The sequence below is a fragment of the Amia ocellicauda genome, chromosome 3 (genome assembly GCF_036373705.1).
Source record: "Amia ocellicauda isolate fAmiCal2 chromosome 3, fAmiCal2.hap1, whole genome shotgun sequence".
In the NCBI taxonomy this organism is placed as follows: Eukaryota; Metazoa; Chordata; class Actinopteri; order Amiiformes; family Amiidae; genus Amia; species Amia ocellicauda.
In genome coordinates, this window is record NC_089852.1 from 10,404,759 (window position 1) to 10,421,182 (window position 16,424).

At 37.4% G+C, this 16,424-nt stretch overlaps 1 protein-coding gene across 1 annotated transcript in view; it reads right to left on the reverse strand.

Annotated features, from left to right (window-relative positions):
- Positions 1 to 16,424, reverse strand: part of LOC136736338 (testis-expressed protein 264 homolog) — a 113,531-nt gene that overhangs the window by 76,988 nt on the left and 20,119 nt on the right. The gene's annotated exons all lie outside the window — the stretch shown is intronic.

Consider the following 16,424-nt stretch of genomic DNA (forward strand, 5'->3'; position numbering starts at 1 on the left):
TGCATCAGATTCACTGGAGCACATTTTCAGTGGGTGTCAGATCCATATCAGCACTACCAGATAGAGAAATAGCTGCTATGGTAATCCCATCCCAATGCGGAAAGTCAGGGGAGGAATGAATAAATCAATAAACCAACACACATAAACAATCAGTAAGGCTGGCTTAACGTGTCCATCTTCCAAAGCACCCACCCCCCAGAGGAGCCTGGGTCTTAGACGAGAGCAGAAACCCATGGGATTCAGAACCCTCCCAACTCAGCCATAAAAAACAACCAGACACCATTGTAGTTCAAAGGACTCCCCTTTCTAAATCTATATAAATATATAAATAGATGCAACAAAAGCCCCTAAACACAATCAACACTGGAGCATGGTCCGGGCTATAGGAAGGATACAGCCAGAAACTGGAATTGCGCTAAGTAAGCCGGCATCTGATTCCAAGGTTTGGGGGTTGATACTTTTCTGGATTTGAATGAAGCTGCAATCCACATTATTCAATGCCCCTGAGGCAGGAGGGCTGCCAGTGCACACAGACGGCAACCCATCTACACAAATCCCACATGGACTGAGGCTGTCGAAGCAGTGTGAAGAAGAACATCTCTACAATCATGGGTGACGTGACTACAGATATGTCAGTGGATGGTGCAGACAGATGTCCTATCTGAGAGATACATCCAGTACCCCACTCTCGAATGACAGCTCAAGCCTACTGCAAGAAAACACCCAACAACCATGTCTTTGAGTCCTTCTGTTTAACAGTAGCATTTTGATGTGGTTCTCATTTGTTTATGGTGCTGTTTCTTCTTTTAGTAAAATAATTTTTGAACTTTCCTAATTTCCTAGTGGACCGCTTCATATCCACCCAAGAAATGAGGCCCTGTTCAAAGAGACAGTATGCATTACACTTCCAAGCACATAACACCCCCAAAATTGTTCTCTGAAGCAATATTCAATAATTTTAACAAAGCAGGGATTAAGCATAAGGTATCTGTTTGTTTGTCTATTAAAATCTGACTAAAAAAAGTGTATACAAATTACTCCCAAATCTCTTAAAAGAAGGAAAAAGAAAGTAAGGAAGCGTTAAATGCCCTTCCAGAGTTAGGCAAAATCTCCGATAATCAATGAGCTAAGTGAGATGATACGTTTCTGCTGCTGTGGAATGCCACGCTTTTGTTTAATGCCAAAGTTTAACTAATCTTGAAATCACTAACATAAAAGACATGAAAGTATTTTTTTTATTATTTATTTTGGTAGCTACAATGAGCCTTGTAGGATGTTTACCAATGTCACAATTTGCCCCAAAAGACTAGCAACGGTTTAAATGTTACATATGGTAGGTAAAGTGGCAAAAACGCTAGACATAAATTAATGAAAACCATTTGCATAAAGCTTGCTCGTGGACGTATGTCTTTAAGATAAGATGAGTATCTCAAAGATAAAGCTGAGGACACACTGAGAAGTCATGAAAGCTAATGAAGCGCATTATGTATTCACCGCCTCTTTACTTGTCAGGTTGAAACGGAGGTTACTACCAAGTCATCCATAAAGATTGCATTTTAAATTATCACGAATATGGGCTGAGCTGAGCCAGGAAGGAATAGGAATTTTGCTACGTGAGAAGTCGCACACAGATCTTAGAGGAAAATCTTCACACCTTCAACAACCTGAATAATCACATCTGTATTTTCCAAATATAACCCGATATGCTATAGCTATAGCGTCTGAACATTGTGAAACAAAGACATTGCTAATCAAATGCAGGGATTTTATACCAGTTGTGAGGAAGAAAATATGGATAAAGTGCAACTTTCAATATAAATCCAGGTGACATAAGAGATCTTTTTATACTACATTCACCATGTAGCTGTATAAATAAATCATTTTAGGGCTTATGGTCGAGTCCAAAGGTTTTATCCAGGCAGTGAAAAACAGATCTTGGCTGTAACATAAAAACAAACTAGATAAAATAATTGATGAAATTCACATCATAGCTTCTAAATATATCCTGGTCTGTTTACATACTATGTTGAAACTATCTGCATAATGAGAGAGAGGGAAACAAAAAAACGAAACAAAAATTAAACTACTCGGCTAGCATACAAACTGAAAATATCTCACTCTGGCATCACCTTTTAAAATGAGCAAAACTGTTAACAGGGAATGTGATACTCTACTCAATTAAATCACAAAACTGTCATATAAGCAAATGTTATTATTTTAAATATATGAGGAACGTTTCAACTGAGATTATTTCAGAATGTTGAAGTGTGAAACCATCACATTTTTACCTGTTGGTTCCATCCAAATCTCCCATTCAGTTGCCCAATATCAACAAAGGAAAGCATCAATGCAAGCCAGATTTATACATTTTTACATTAGAATAGAGCAGAATGTAGGCTAGTTAAAAATAGCAAATTTATTCTCAGACATTTTTATAGCTTGGAAAATGACACATTGAGCTTCTATATAATGCATTCAGGTATCAAAGTACAGTGAAACTATTAGTAGTACATAGTTTTACAGAGGGGTCTTCTCTACTGATCTTGGAGAAATGCAGTCCTTTGAGTTTTACAGGGATGGCTAAAGATCACGTCAATCTTCACACATGAATCCACTAATTGATTTGATTAAGTAACTGGAAGCTCATTTAGAATGAAAACTCAAAGTCTCTTGAGGTCTCCATGACAAGGGATACTTGTCTAAAATACTTGTCCAAACTTCACAACAAGACAAGATAATATTAAACATATTCTGCATACTGACAAGGCTCAAGTGGACTTTTTCCTACTGCATTTAAGACACGAGTAATCCCATGATGGGACCTAGACGTATATAAGAGGAACACAATAGGGGACAGAACACTGGAGGTTTCCATCTTCAATTATAGAGGAACAAATTTAACTTCCTCTATCCCAGGAGTTGACAAAGAGCCGTGTGACACTCTGACACTAAACTGCTGCTTCCTCTCGCACACTGCCCACTCCAGGTCAAATGCATCTCGGCATTATTGCTTTGATGGCATCTTGCCTCCCTACCTCTGTCTAGGTGATTGAGCTGGAAGAAAGCTGGCAAAGCAGTAAAGGAGCACGGAGCCCATTAAAAATGGATGACCACTGCAAAGGATCAAAGCCCAGGCAGACCCCCTGGGACTTATCAAATCCAAAAAGGGCACCCTGGTATTATTGTGAGGCCAACTTTGGGTCATCCTCATAAAACTCGACAACCTCAAAGAGATGAAAAAATAAAAAGTTCCACAGAGAGTAGATATTTTATTAGCCAAAGGCACAGTGAGGAAGAGACAAGCATTTAATGAGGATTGAAAGGTTTGTTAGGAGGCATAATCAAATATTAAACATTTAAAGGGGCCATGGCTTACAACTGAGTGGTTTCACACCAAAGTACAATCCCTCTGTGTCTTCCAGCACTATTCCTCCATGTTTTCTTATTTAATGCATATCACTGGGTTTATTCTGCACCAGCTTTCTTCGTGAAAAGCTTGTGCATCAAACGTATGGCTTCTGAACCGATTATATCACCACCTTTGACTTCCATGCAATTGCAATTTCTTATACCACACCCCCAGCTTGTCCTCAATGAAGATTAATAATTTAATTTAATTTAAGTAGGAGCCTAGACACCAGCTCAGTTATACGTGTGAAGTGCGGTTGTGTGTACATTTATTATCTATGGTTATTGTGTGAACTTAATACCTTCTAGTAGTTTACAAGACAGTTTAGAAGTACCTTTTCATTTATTTAAAGAAAAAAAAGATACTTATATAATAGGTGATACTATAGAACGAGTCAACCGTACATAGTATTAGCTCCAAAGCTCAATTTTTGTAATTCACACAAATTGTCAATGAACAAAACATTACCCAAAGCATTGTTTTGTTTGTTTTTCAGTCCCATTTCCCTTTAAATCTACCGGAGGAAATTTCATAATTCAGAGGAAACAATGTAAACCACAAATCTGAAAACATCAAAAACAATGCTACTAATTAAAACCCATCAATACTAGACAAAACTAATTTAAAAAAATCTATATCAAACACAGGCATATTTTGAAAGGTTTTGAAGTCATTCACTAATCTGGATGCAAAGCAGGCCAAACTCAAATTCAATAGGCTGTTTATGCTGAGGAACGAATCCAATTGCACATTCTAATATAATGGGAGTGGGGAATGGCACACTGGTACAGAGTATACATTTCATATGTCACATCAAAGCAGATTTAATTAGATCAGAAGTCACCGATGACAAAATATGTAAAAAGATTAATTACAAAATTACATTTTCTTCACTTTTATAAACACTATGCTGTGCAAGGTCTGATTTGGGATCAGGAGTCATGGAAGAAGGTCCATAGAGAGAGGAATGAATTCATGCAAGTATTTTGCTATGTAAAGATTTCATGTGGGTTTTACATTTTTTTATGCGGTTAAGATGAAAATGAGCTGAAAGTTTAGAAGGTTTGTGAACCAGCACTTCATCATAGACATCACACAGAGATGTTTAAGTAAAATAATAAATTCTTTAAGATTATATGGTTATTTGGGTTTTACATAAAAAAACAGGCACTGAGTCCTTGTCAGAAATGTCACATGTAGATGCCCTGAAGTGAATTAATCCAATACAAATTGTCCCTTTCAGTTTGACAGAGGATGTCAGAGGAAACCTGACAAGGATTTCCGGTACCCAACGAAAGAAAATTGATCTCGTAATAAAATCAAATCAGCTATGAAAAGTAGAGGAAATTGTGGAAGGTTCTTCAATGGAACGAGGTGAAGTGCATATCCGACAGAAAGCAGGCTTTGCAGCCCAAAAAGGTGGAACACCCTCTTTGCTCAGAGCACCATGTCATGAAAGATTTCTCAAACATACTTTCGAAAGAAAGACATTCAGTGTGCGAGAGCGTATCCCTGCCAGTCTTACTGTGGTGGCACTCTGCGGGCAGCGAACAAGGCTTCCCTAGTTCTTTCTCCAGAAATATTCTCCAAACTAGTTTCGGTTTTATAAGGATGTACACAGCAATATCCAGGGCTCCGCTATTGGTTTGTGCTGTCAGGATACATCTCTTTGATGCAGTTGCATGAAAGAAATAAAAAAACATAAAAAAAACACATTCCCTACATAGTCTGGCACTGTACTACCTGTAATTAACAAGCATAAATGTTCCCTATTTAGAAAGAACGGTTCAATTTTAGGAAAACGCAGAGGTAGAAAGGAACACCCTTTTCTAAATCCCAGGAGTCCTCTAGCTTCACTCCACTTCGGGAGTTGTGTTAAAACATGGAAACGAATGATCAATGCAGGCACTAAATATAGTGTTTGTGGGAGGAAGTCAATAATGGATAATGTAAGAAAGGAATAACAATTGAGCAATAATGACAAGGGGCCCAAAAAAAACTACAAAACAACAAGGAAATCTTTCTTGGAGAAAGAATGTTGAGACAGCAGGGCAATTTCACTTCAGTCATTCAGTTTGGCAACAGATGGCTTTACAATTTAAGGACTGGCAGGTTTAATATATTAATATTCATTTTTATTCACATTTGAAAGAAAGAAATGTTAAACGGAGAGCTTGTAATATATTATTGTCAAAGGCCAAGACTTTGACTGAACAACACAGAAATCCCCAACAAAAACTGAACAATCTCAAAATGTAGAAGCTATTTAGACTCCCAGGTAGTAATTAAATCAAAATTAGCACCTTCTCCCCCTTACCTGAAGTGTGATTAGATACTGATGCAAAAACAGCTGATGTGCATCACCCAGGTACATGCCAGTGGTGGATGAAATTAATCCCCTCCCAACTGCAAAGCAATGTGAGATCCCTGGGAGTGAAATGTGTTATATAAATGTAAGATACTATAATTATTATATACAAATAGAGCCCAAAGTAGACAATAATTTAAATTCATATTAGAACCTAAAAAAAGGTTACAAAGAAAAGCAGGCTTTCTTGACCTTCATGGGGACAATATCCATTATGTCTGGGTTTTTTGTTCTATAAAATAAATGTATTCCACTCTATTCTCACTGGCAACCTGACGTAGATTTCACTAAAAAGCCTTTAAGAATCTGTAGTGTTGCATTTTCACACATTTTCACTTTCTACTTTGCACGCTTTCATTGGTGTTTTCTTGTCCTGGTGTCCATTTAACTTATTATTCCACATATTCACGCAATAATATATAGATGCATTTAAAAATAGATGGATAGTTATATAGAAAGATAGACAAATTCATACATACATATATAAACATAAATCTATACAAAAATACATAATAAGATACAAAGGATTTGTATTCTAAGTGTCAACTTGGTAAACAGCAAGTCTACTCTGAGACACCAGTCCCCTAGTCACTGCAATATTCATGACGGTGATGGGGCACAGTTTCAGCGGTTCAACTTTTTCATTCATGGAACATTAAGGGAGCTGGATGTGCTCAGATAGACTGCTGTGTTTCAGTGGTTTCATCAATTAAACTTTAATCTATTGTGCCAAACCTCGTTGACCCCGTAGCCAAGAGCGTTAGCTAAATCCAATTTGTTTTTAATCATTTGTGTATTAAGAGAATGGCAAGAAAACTCCCAACGGACGCTGCTACTGCAAACACGATCGAGGGCACCAAAAGGATATGAAAAGCATTACAAAAGAGCACCAGTCCAATGCATTTAGCCCGGATGTCACCAACAGAACGTCTCCAAGGAATTGGTGCGTGGAGAAATAAGACGAACCCTGGTGGGAAACGCAACTTTCATTTTTTTCTGTTAGTGGGACACTTTGCAGGATGCAGTCAATTGTTCAGATCCACCTTTCACCCAGTTATCACACAGAGTCATTAAATATGAATGCTGTGGACAACAAACCAATTTTCTATGTTTAATTCAACAAATAATAACCCAGAAGAAGGAAAGTGTTTCTTGAATAATACATCACAGAACTGAAACTGAAGAATAATTAATTTGGTTCAGGGAAGTACGATGTCTGAAGGGAAGTCAAGGGGTGGAGGTAACGGGAGTTGAAATGGAAAATCTTTGTGATGTCAAAAAGAAACTCACAAATCAGGAAAGTAATTTCTAAGCGTAGATTTACTTAAAAAGATACATATGCATTGCTATTATTCCTTGCAACAAAAACACAGTACAAGAAAAGCAAGTCAAAGAACTGCATTAAAAAATAAACAGGCAGAAGTAACATTCAAAAGAAAGACACTAAATTGTTTGAGTGCTTTTTAAAAAGAAAGAAAAATGGCAAAGGGGGCTTTGACAAAAGAGAAAAAAAGTCACTCCATTTATGAAAAATACTGCACACATATTAAAGGTAGCCTTGCTTCCCAGCTGAAAGACCACACGTGGAGGTTTCAAGTCCCAGCAGTGAATTGAAATGACACATTGCTGATAGTGAGATAGTGGGCCGGTAAACGGAGAAAGACATTATCGAATTGTTATTTTCTGAAATGGCATTCAGAAGTAATATTTTAAAGGCAAAGATATTAGAAGCATGGCTCTCCCACATTACTCAAAAGTCAAAGAAAATTGAAATTATATCCAATTATACCAATAATAATGGATGTAAAGTTTCAATTAATTTATAAAGAACATCTTCAAGAAGCAAACAACTTTTGTGTTTGGTTCCCTCGGCTGTTATAAAATAATGAATTTGCCGCTGGTGGAAAAACATCATAAACAAGATATAAAAATACAATCTTTCACAAAATAGCTCTACATTTAAGCACATTGCAATAAGAATCAAACCAGCATTGCCATATTTATTTGTTAGAATTTTCCAGGATGTCAGTGGGTGGGACAGAAATTGGGATTTTCAGCATAGCATAATAGAGGCCCATAAGATTCCTAGCAATACCATGACTAAAAACACTATCTAATACATACTAATCCAAACAGAGATACAATGTATTTTAAGTAGAATAAGGCATTACTGTCGAAATTATTTGCATTTATGTAAAACACAATTTCCCGTGTATTTACTGTACATCCAGAGTGTCTGGTTGCTACAAAATGGATCTTATAGAATCACAGTGTGAAGCACTGCATTTCTAAAAATATTAAATAACACTAAAATCAAAACCTAAACATCAGCACACTACAAAGTATTTTATAAGTGTGTGTGGAAACACTTCAGCCAACATAATAGACTTGGCAACTCTATATTTTTAGTGTCTTGATACTTAACCATTCATACGGTCATAGCTCTAAGCTAAAACGGATACAGTAAACGGATCACATTTTTACTTCACATTTGTCCTGAGTCATGACAACACAAGAAGCTATCATTCTATGTTCACTGTTGCCTTAATGTATCTTTACATTTATCATTTACCAGCAACAGGGGAGTGTAAACCAAATTTCGTAATTGGAACTCTTGTAACACAGCTCTTAACACCAATATTTTAGGACCCACTACCATCTCACGCAGTTCATTGTTTTCATAACTTCCTACATTTGTCATCACAGGACCACCAGGGACTTCAGCCAAGCACAGAACAATACTGACGTTCATTGGGGAGCAGCTTTTTTTTTATTATTATTTATATGTATAATATACAGAGTGAAGATGACTTAATTTTGAGTCATGGGTATAATTTTTTCTAAATTTATTAGAAATGAAATTTAGATGAGGTTTGGGAGATCATTTCTTTCCCCATTGCTTAACCCAGGCATTTTAATAGAGATGCTCAACTGGTTGTTGATTAAAACTGTTCTCTAAAGGAAAAAAAAAGAAAACATGTACAAGAAATATATAACAAGAAATATTACCTCTGCAGCACAGTTTAACTCGTGTTAAACTTTTAGACATGAAAGGAATCCTAAAGCACCTGAGCTTGGATTAAGTCATAAATAGCTGGTCACAGGTAGACCCAGATTAGCAGTAGTTTGGGACTATCCAAATGTTATTTTAGGCAGGGTAAACCATGATGAATGCTAATCAAGATCTGAGTAACCATCTGTAAACCTTCCCAAACTGTGAATACCAAATTTTGGGGAAATTCCCAATTTACAACAAAATCAACAGAACTGGTTGTATACGCAAACAAGAGTGAGTTCAAGTTCTAGCTCACAGTGCAGGTTTTGACCAATTTGGTTTTCTGCAAAATATGCATCAAACAGATATACCCCACACTGATAAATATTTATATACAATTTATTATATATTTTCTGCTTTAAGTGACCTACATGCACTAAATTGCCATTAGAAGAATTTAAGAGCATCCAGATTTCACATTAGAAAATACACTTTGCTGTTGCACCAGCTCTTTACCAGAAAGTCCTTGCATAATTACCTGCAGATTATTCCGAAGTACTAATTACATGCTAAACCTTCATGGTTCTCTGTCTGAAAGCACTGTAGACATCACCACAAGTCATTCAGAGTCCTGACTTCCTGTAGAGCTCAGAAAACTGTCAGAAATTAACCCAGGCAGTTGACAGTCAATGTGCTCAGCCAAAACTAAAAAAAGTGACTAAAATAATACACTAGAAAAAAGACACCATGTAGAACAAAGCAGCTCTTCTTCATTTGCTCCAAGGGCTTTCATCTAGAATGATAAGAACTGAACAACATATTTTCTTTATCCTGAGACACAGAACAGAAAGAATTCTGTGGACCTCAGATGATTCGTTAAGTGTATTGCAGCATACAGATCATACTCCTTATGAATGTGAAAAAAGTATTTCTACCTATTTCTATGTAAGGGATAATAAATCTCCTAGTCATGATACTTTCCCAAGCTTCTCATGCAACCACGTATAGGCATGTTTTAAAGAAACATAAAAGCAACACTGACCATATTTACAAGGTTGAAAACATTTATTATTATTATTATTATTATTATTATTATTAATAATAATAATAATAATAATAATAATAATAAAAAGATGTAGTAAAAATGAAGTCCCTTCTTAAATTTACAAAAAGAAGAAAGATTTTTGCGTATTTGACTTCCTGGTGTAATTTGATAACTCATCTGGAAAGCCAGTCAGGAGTCCTACGAATACTGGTCGTCCAACACAGATGTTTCTCTCTAACATATTCATCTCTAAATGCTGCCTATTATCCCTCAAAAAAAAAAAAAAAAGACCATCATGGAGTTCAAGAAAGCACCTTTCCCCACTGTTATTCATAGGCAATTCAGTAAATTTGAAAATAAGTGCACTTGATACAATCGGAAGACAAACCAGGTCACTCAGATTGTTAGGAAAACTAGACAGATTATAATTATATGGTTGGGCTCAGCCAGTTGGACATAGAAACACATACCAGTACTTCTCTTAAAACTATGGTGTGCAATTCACCATCTGCATCTATGATCCATTTCAGGAGTGTGTGATAGCAAACTAAGGAGTGTCCTCCAAAGGTCAGAGATTCGTTTGGGTATTGTCCCACACCATATCAGCATTACGGATGAAAGCATTATGGCCCTTGCATCAACACTGACATGCATCTTATTCAATCTTTGTCAATGCAAAGGTTGAGCCTTTTAAAAAATAAATAAAGCAGACAATGGTGACAGATTGCAGTAGTGAATTTTCCAGGCTCACGGTCGAGTTTCCCAGCATTCATTATTTTCAATGCCCAGCTTTTTCTCCCTAATAATTTGTAAACAGCTGCTATTCAGTTAGAATACAACATACTGATAATACTCCTAGGATCACCAGCTGGACTTCCATAGAAGTTGATTAAAGGTAAATTTCACACAGTCGGAGCTAGCTTATTAGCATCCCAAGGGGTTTCCTACCAGTTCTATGCAGATGAGGCACAGTTTATCCTGACTTTTCCCTTTTGTAAGCCCCACATCCCCTCTCACATCTCATTCTCTCATTTGGGTATTTCCTCCTGGATTCACTCGCATCACCTCAAGCTCAACCTCTCCAAAATCTGATCTCTTCTTCTTTCCCTCCTCCTCCTCACCCTCTACTGATCTCTCCATCTCAATTCCCTTGGAATCTACCACACTCTCCTCTCATTCTCCCTCCTCTTCCGTTAAGAATTTAGTAGTCACCCTTGATCTTGCTCTATACAACTCTCAGCACATCTCCACGGTGACACGCACCTGCTGGTTCTTCTAGGGCAACATACGCCGAATCTGCAACAGACTTTCATGAATTTTGCTTTTATGAATTGCTGCATTAAAGAGCTTTCATTTAAAAATCTACATCTTCATAGACTCAAATCCTCAAAACTGTAGAAGGACAAACTCCTTTAAACTCTCAAATCACAAACTTCTACATTTTGAACATATTTTGTCCATGTCGTTGTCACCCTCTCCCGCCTTTGCTTCACTGTGGAATTACTACTGTTGTTGGTCAGGAAATGTAGTGCAATAAAAAGTTGCAATGTTTGGTGAATACACTTCATATTTTTTACCCTGACAATTTGCCTTTTCTGCACCAAGTTTATAACAGGGGATCGCAGTGATTCCCATCTCCAACTGCATAACTGTAAGACCTGCAGTCTTTCTCCAAGAAACGCCCACACAGACACTCGCACTTAGTGATTTCAAACAGCGGGAAGAAAAAATTAAAAATAAAAATACGTTAAAAAAAACAAAAAAAAATTGTTTGATTTAAAATCCACTTTTGAAATAACTCGCTACTGGCCAAAGGCACCTCTGTAACATATAGTACAATGTGCTTGATTTTATTTTTTATTTTTTAATTTATTTTATGGTTGTTGTTGTCGTTTTGTTTTTCCCCACACTTCTCTGGGCTAATAAAGATTAATTTCTGGGAGCTGGAAACCTGTCAGGAACTCACACTACCCCTCCTTGGAGGATGCTGTTGGACAGACAGTAACAAAGAGGGGACCTGTTTATGAGGAACGGAGGCAAGGGTTCGTGGCCACAGCTGGTGGCTCAGAGGAGAGTGGAGGGGAGGGCAGCTTGGCACTTAACCTGCTTTCTGTCAAGGAACGTGCTCCACACAGCGGCTCAGCGGGTCCTACAGCCTGCCAGGGCAGATGGCACTGCCAGGCTGAGACAGGCACTTACTTAAGAGAGGAGGAGAGGGAAAGAAAATACCAAAATAAAGAAAGAAAGCGGACTGCCTGCAGCGCTGCCACCTGCAAGAAACCGAGGAGATAATTAAAGCTCGTCAGCCCATCTCTCCCATCCCAGGCATTTAGAGGCATTGCTACTAGCCCTATATTACAAGCTGCAGCTGGACAGACAGTGCTGACCACCCCTCTCTGAGGATAGTCATTATCTTTCTTTTAGACAAGGACCTATGTGATCACCCTGCAGGAATTAATTACAAGTTCAGGGCACAACTTAATCTGCTGCTCATCGGTTCCCATCGCTGTCTGAGAAAGTAATGTGTTTTAGGAAGTAAAAGGAGCCAGTGCCTTTTGTCTGAAGTCTTTCACCACAGGAAAATGCATAACAGAACCATGTCTAGTTCCTTTAGATGCTCATGAGGTTATTTTATGTATTTATTTATTTTTAATTTTTATCTTTATTCCATTACTGAATATATGGATTTGCCAAATGCTTTTTAACTACATTCACCAGCTCGGCTTGAAGGGTGAAGGGGAACTAGCACAGTCCCTAAAATTATTGATTTATATGCGCTCTTTGTAAATTATTTTTGATGTTCAATTAACGGCTACTCTGCTTCCCCCAAAAAACAAAATCTTCTGTGTAGTCCTCAGGAAGTTACAGGATTTCAGTTAAATGCCTCTTTTTATTATTTTTGTTCATTTTAGGACATTTGGCACAGGGGTTAGCACTCTGCTTAGTGATGTGTAAATATCAAGGAAGCTTGTCTAGCAGAAGTCATGCAGTTTCTTTTTTTAGACAGCTAGAGAGACAAACAAAACATACTGAGAAATAAGCTCTCAATAGGCCTTCACCACTCTGCTAGTTTTATAGTAATATCTTAATAACCTTGTCACCTTAGCCTCACAACATTTCTCAATTTAATAATGAACAGTGACTTAAAATGTAACCAAGCAAAAGCCATGGCACCAAGCGTCTGCTTAAAACAAATTATTAATAAACATAAATTGCTATGTAAATAAAAAAAATACATGCAATTACTGTGCAGTTATGTCAGGTCTGTGTTGTGTGTTTAAAGTGGTTTAAAGTATATTTGAATAATTCCTCACATTAAACAGAAATTATTTAATTAACATCACTAAAAAATGAAAGGAGAGCTTTTGGTCATATTTTATCGGTGATCATAGTGTATGTAAATTAAGGCTGAAAATCTGATCTGTTACTGTAGCTGCAACTTAGCCCTCCTAGTTTGAAGAGGCCATCATATTGCACTGATTGTTTTCATTAGAGTACAGGATCTGGGGCAGACTGTCAGACGAGAGGACTCCCATGGTTCCTCAGCCTTCACTAGGCAGCTGATGCATTTAGAATAACAACATGTGGTGAAACAGAGCACGAAGAATAAAACTGGACAGGCTAAATTAAAAATCATTAACTAAATAACGAATTTCATCACTCTGACCGCACACAGTCACATTGTTTAATTGAGACCATTCCATTTCTTAACATGATTTCCAGCTTCATCTCCCTGCTAACCACCGTGATCAATTCATTCATGAACTTTTGCATGTCTATACCACACAGTGCACAACACGGATCCTGGAATTCACGATTCAGTTCACATGCCTAAAGCAAACCATGCCAGTAACATCTCAGAAGTGGAGTCAATGCTTTCCGAAAGCATGCTACATTTTGGCGTATTTCCATTACTTAAAATGTTGCCATGTAGAAACCTCAAGAGTTTCTGTTTTCTTGCATTACTTTCAAACATCAAGATAAGTTTATCCCTACTAATCACATTTTTATATTAATACAGCACCATGATATCAAATTACAATACCAGACACCACAAGGTAACCTCTTGTGTTATTTTCTTCCCTTATCGGTGTTGACGCCGATTGCCTGCTTTCTGTAACTGACAGGTACTACAGCTACCTGTCACTTTATCAGACAGCCGACTGATTTGCTTGCAGGAGGAAAAGAAAAATACCCAATTTGTGTCAGCATTTTTGATAGCAGAATCCCCCCCGACCCCACCAACGACCCCCCACCACACACAGGCATAGCCCCACTACTGCGTCTTCCCTTGCTATCCTCCACTGGCAGACTTCCCTGGAAAAGTGTCAGTTCTACAATCACGAAAATAATAAAATAATAATCAATATCCAACATACATAATAATGAAAAAGTGTGTGCGTGTATGTATATATTATTTTTTGCCCTGGATATTAATTAAAGTTAATGCACAGTGTGGTTAAAAACAAAATCCACTATAATATATGCGATGCTGGACTGCTGAGATTTTCCATAGCACCATAATTAAACGCTCTTGAAGAAATCACAACTGCGTAGGTGGAACTGATTAAAAGAAGCAGTTTCATGTCTTCAAAGCAGCAGAAACTCATTAAGCCATGCTCAGTTTACCTGCCGATCTGTAAATTACAACACCCTGTCTCAGCCAGCCCCCGTTTAAATTATTTAAAATCAGATCTTAGCCATCTGCTGCAGGTAGGCCTCTGAAAGTAAACAGGTAGAGCTGAAGGGCGCCAGCGAACACGGAGGGAGCACTCCCATCTGTGCCCCTCTCAACCTTAATAGTGCCGTCAGTCAGAGGAAAACAATGTTCAGGATTGGTTTTACTTTTTCAACACTGGGGAGAGCCCCTTCTCTTCCCCAGTCAGAAAGAAAAAAATGTAGCGTGGACAGGGCAACAAGTAAGGATTGTTTGCAGCAGCCAAGAGTAGAAACATCCCTGTGATGTGCATGATCATAACGGTCTACCATAAAGCAGAACTGAAATGTTATTAAAGAACGCAATTACTGTTAATCATCTTAGGTGGGAACTGGAAGTGAATGCTCATTTGTGTATGCCGCTGTGAGAAAGAAAACAGAAAAATAAATACTTATATGATTAAACGGCAAATTAAATGAAAAAAAAAGACTACCGAGCTCTCAAACACATTTAAACAAAAGTAATTTATCAGGGCAGGATTGTGTAAAAGCCAAAAGACAACACCACAACAAAGGCAGCTGAGAGAATGAGAAGCGATGAACATGGACCCTCGGTGGGAAGCAGCGTGGCGCGGAGCTTGTTCATTCAATTCCAGTGAGGTGGATGGATTGAGTACATCCACTTGTTTTGTACCCTACTGCTGATATATTATACACGATTTCCTTTTTTGGTTCCCGCTTAGTCTGGTGTAGGATACACCTCATACACTCACCTTGACAGGAAAAATGTTTTTACAATGGCTTAGCAAGTCTTCAAAGCTTTTCAGCTCCACGGTTCAATTTGCTCTCCATTTTAAAAACTGCAAACTGCACAAGCCACAAGGTCATTTTGAAAGAGAGAAATACTTGTTTATTTTGGGGGATTTGTTTTATTTTTCTTCTAGGTTGTTTTGTTTTTAAATTAGCTGGAGTTTTCTTAAAGTGAGAAAAAGTCAAGCAAATTTTGCAATGGAGCAAAAAGCCTTGAAAGTTATTCTATGAATGGGTAGGAAATATGTTGGGAAGTGAGATCTAATGGCTGTGTAATTTATACCATGAATGCATACCCACGGAAACAAAAAGTTATGTATTTTTTTTAATTACAATTTGAGTGCCTTGAATATTTTTTTTTTTTTTTTTTTAATTAGTCAAGTTAAGCAGCAGAGAAATATGAAAAACCTGTATGAAAGCCCTGTTTTCAATGGGAAATGCTTCCATGAACTGAAAATGTCAGGAAGTGTTTGTTTTGTAAAATGCATCTTCACAGGTAATACAGTTTTGATTGATTCCTGCTTTATTAAATTAGAAATAATTGCAATATACAAAACCATTGTGATCGACTCGCAGTGATTATGTTTCTATAGAACCGCCGCTAGCTTCATTTGTTTTTGTCACAAATGTTTAATCGCAGCGTTTACTGAGCAAAGACTCTTTCAATTAAGACAATTTTCTGGAATCTGGAGGCAGCTCTATAGATAGACTCGGCAATCTGTGCAGGAAGAAGGGTTTATGTAAGCTCTAAAAATAGTTAGGCTCTGACTACATTTTTTAAACGACTTGTTTGTAGAATATCTGTCTGAAATCTTGCACATGCATTGAGCTTTCATTTAAATGTTGTGTTCAATTGATATGTTTGTGCAGATTACCATGAAGGACTGAGAATCCACCCCCCCTCCGAGTTAAGAAGGCACACCGGTTTGCCATAATGGGGTTTGCCTCATCTACAAATAAGGCATATCAGACACAGGTACACTGGAAAACCAAGACAAGAGAAAGCTGGAGTTTTTTTGGTTACAGGACTGACATTACCATGACCTATATCTTGAAATACAGAATGATAAAAAGTATACCATAAAGTGTACCACTTGGAAAAAAATTAAAATAAAAACAAAAACAAATCCATTATTCACCA